At 39.9% G+C, this 4,015-nt stretch overlaps 1 long non-coding RNA gene across 1 annotated transcript; it reads right to left on the minus strand.

Moving 5' to 3' along the window:
- Positions 1-355: 355 nt before the first annotated feature.
- On the minus strand, positions 356-3,788 carry LOC123099708 (uncharacterized). The gene is made up of 6 exons (XR_006448217.1): positions 3,624-3,788; positions 3,116-3,437; positions 2,456-2,561; positions 2,190-2,241; positions 645-833; positions 356-478 (listed from the first exon to the last, which is right to left on the minus strand). It is a non-coding gene; the product is annotated as an uncharacterized lncRNA (long non-coding RNA).
- Positions 3,789-4,015: the final 227 nt, after the last annotated feature.

A 4,015-nucleotide genomic window follows, 5' to 3' on the forward strand; every position in this document is an offset into this window, starting at 1 on the left:
GCTACATAGTGCTAGTGGAAAACACTTAAAACTCTAGGCACCTAATGCGAAGAACATTTTTTTAAAACAAATTATTGGTTTTTCTAGGTAATTAAAGTAGATCTAATGAAGATCAATTATGTTCCTCCTCTCAGAAATTTCTAACTATTGTTGTATTAAGTAAATTTTGCAGTGAACCATGGTTGTTCCATTGTTTTACTGCAATCTTAAGACCAAAACCAGGAGTCAGATGCTGGATTTCCGAACACCATCTGCTTCATCACACATTAAGCATCTGAAACAACATAACTTCCAATTCACCAATTTAAGTGATATAACAAAAAATGGACAAATGAGAGGAATAAAAATTGCACGCCACAAATGTAAGGAAATATGGAGTGTAATACATCACAAGTGGTACATCCTACATGGTCAGCCGATTATAACTAATATTAGATTGATGTATTGCACGATTCACTTCCGACCTTTGATGCAATATCTGCAAAGCAAAAAGAATTGAATGAATGAACAAACTGGATGACCTTGTCGCCCCGTTGAGACTGGCAGAGAAAGATTTTATAGCAACACATAACTTCACCGCTGGTATAGAAGACTAAATCACATGCAATGGATTTTGTGATTTCAGGTCATAGAAAGAGAACTACCTTATGGAAGGGGCTGAACTGGTGAGTTGAAATTTTATGACGTGGCACTGAAATTACAATTGAATGGTCATTGTAAATGATACATTTGTCAACATTTTGTGTGACTGGAACAATGACTCCTCAAAAGTGATAACGGGGACATATCTCTGAGATTAAATAAGTCACTTGCGTTCTTTCTAGCAGGAAAAACTGAAAAAAAGAAAGGCATGCATGTCAGACACTTAGACATATGAACCTGCTTATCTACAATGCTTTGAGGAATTTTATACATATTTCTTTCATACAAAAAGTGTGTCTTGAGGAAAACAAAATTTTACAACCAAATTTTCATATGAAGTATCAAGACGCTCAATTTGAGATGAACCAGAGAAATAACTTGGCAACCATATGCTAACCATTGTTAAGAGCTTCCATGTCACACATATGTGCCTTAGTCTTAAATTATATACTCTTCCCTCCAAAGGTAAATTAATATACTCTCTTACGTATCTTCTCTCAGGCAAGCTAGTATTCTTGGCTCCTGCCTTGTGTCAAAAATTTAAATTATGAGCAATTACAATTTCATATCATAGTGAATATCTGCAGTTTGGAGCGTGGGACAATGGCTTGGAGCGTGAGAGCACACCAAAGCATTAAATGTAGCAATGTGGCGCTTGCTCCCTGTACACATGATGTATCTAAAGGACACGAGATGTATACGACTCAAGAAACTGCATGACAAAAATTGAAGTTCCAGGATCTCTCTCACAACACTACACCAGTATTTGGACACGAAAGAACAAGCGCGCCTACACACATGCGAGCACGCAGACAAGTGATTTGCATTGCGTAAAAATCTTGCAGCCTTTTCTGGTTTTTTTCTCTTATTTATATGGTCAAGTATTGTCGTTTAAAATACTACTGAAAAAGAGAGAAAGTAGCTAGTGAGTAGGTATATCGGATGAACCATCCCATGTCCACCTGAACCCAGCCACAGCGACGCTGCTTGCACTGGATTCGTGGCATCCCACGAAGCACATGCATCAGTCAGATCTAACCAACCGAGAATTACACCAAGACATGGACATGCACACATTACATGGTTGTTATTGGCTGAAAAATATAATTAATAATGCTAGGGACCGAGCAAAACGAGATTACATGCATGCACATAAAAAGCTTCCCGGACTTGAACTGCGAAGGAAATCGCTCCGGCTACACCCAGATGAGCTAAATCTCACATGGTGGTGTCCACCATGACAACCACCACATTGGAGGCATTATCGGCGTAGCCGAGTCTCCCACAGCTGATATCAATTTGTATGCTAATATTTTTTGGGTATAAGCTGTAGCTGGGGAGGCATACAGAACCAGAACTAAATAGGATCGATGCACCATTGTCAACACTGGTCAACTGATTATTTAATGATACACTGAGAGGCAACAAGAAGCAAGTACTGAAAAACTATAAGTATAGAACATACAAGAAAGTAAGTAAACCAATCCAGACTTTACATATCTGGTCACAGTAGTCGCCATATGAACAGAAAATCAAATGAAACTTACTTGGTTCCTCCTCTTGGTTCCAATCATCATCATCATCATCAAACTCGATATTCTGCAGAGTGCGGCCATGTGAGCCATATATGCAATATGAAAGACAAAGAAATGATACATCACTGATCTATGATTTCATAATGGGTACCCTTTCATACTTGTCCATGTGAAGGAACACACATACATCATACAGTTTCGCCAAAATCATGAGCCTTTTAAAACACTTGTTTCTACCACAAAGAATACCTCAGTGCATAAAGATTCAAAGTACTAACCTATTTATAATTGTCATCCCAACTTTCTTCCTCTTCCACTCCCCGCTTTCCTTATATCACCATCCTTTTCGATCTTGTCCTCTCCATACTATTAAGTAGCCAATCTCTATCAGCACAGTGGCATAAGCATAATCTCAGTATTTTTGTAATGTGTAATGTCAAACAGAGTATAAGACTACAAATCAGTAAATATTGTGTCTACAATAGGAAGATGTTTTCCAGATTGATTCCAACAACTCAAGAATAAAACTAAAAGGTAATGATGTATTTCCTTGAGCTTGCCTTCAAGTTTCTCAAATAGTTCAAATGACTGGCAAATAAAGATGGCAAGATCCATGTAAAGGATCAATGTATGTACACCTTAATAATATCTAGCCTAGAAGTGTTCGTTTACGTTTCACTGCTGCCATAGACATGTCAATAGGATGGTGTAAACAAAATAGTTTCCTAAAAAAATCCCAGAAAATGTCATAGGCATGAGCAGAAGTTTGCGACTGAAGAAGCTACAGTGATTCTAGCAAACCTGCCACTCTATCTCACCAAACTGTTTTCTTAATTTGTCGCCCTCATCTTGAACTTGAGATGAAAAACAATATTAACTATCTACTGTGCTAAAAACACATAGAAAAATATCAAAAATAGTATTTACTCCAAGACTACCATGTTGTAGTTATGCGGGAAATTTTGCAGGAAGCAGTCTGAGGATTGATGCAAGAGCTTCACATTTGCCTTTTATTTCACGCCTTCGTATCTCTGTCATCATTCTGCAATTTTCATGACAGCGGCTTCGCTGTCCCATTCATGCAGTTGCATTCATCAATGAAGGAGGGAAATATCACAGTTGTAGAAAGAAAATGTGCGTCGGGATCACAAGTCAAAACTAAAAGGCAAATAGTAGGAACATGAAAGACAATGTGCGTCAGCATCACAAGACCAAACCAAAACGCTGGGTAGATATGGTGGTAGTTCCATCCTCATAAACCTGCACATGAAGCGAAAGCAGAGGGGAATGCCTTGAGAACACAAACAAACATGCATGATCACCACACTTCAAGATAAGATTAATTCATGGATGAAACCAGAGGCATGCGCACGCAGACAGGACCTTTTAGATGAGAAATTGAGGATCCTAATGAGGGGGACAAGTGTGTGGCGGGGCTGTGCCAACCTCTCGACGTTCGACGGGCGCCACAAGATCAAATTCCCCACGGTCATCGGTCCCCAGCACACCAGGGGAGGGCAGGGCATCCCCGGGAGATAGACGAGAACAGTGTGTCAGCCACCGCTAGGGGAGGGCAGGGTAGGGGAGGGAAAGAGTACCCGACCCCATGGAGACGGGTGAGGCATCCGATGAAGGTGAGGGCAAGGGCTGCTGGAATTTTATCTATTTATGGGCCAGCCCAATAACAATTTCAGAAATTCCTAATAAATCCTAGAGGCCCACTTAGCCCATTTGTGCAAGGCAAGGGATACTACTAAAGTTTAGTCCCACATTGCTAGTTTAGTGGGAGTTGGACCTCCTTATAAGGGAGGTTCTTTCCCCACTTGTATGAGCATGAG

The sequence above is a fragment of the Triticum aestivum genome, chromosome 4D (assembly GCF_018294505.1).
Source record: "Triticum aestivum cultivar Chinese Spring chromosome 4D, IWGSC CS RefSeq v2.1, whole genome shotgun sequence".
Classification (NCBI taxonomy): Eukaryota; Viridiplantae; Streptophyta; class Magnoliopsida; order Poales; family Poaceae; genus Triticum; species Triticum aestivum.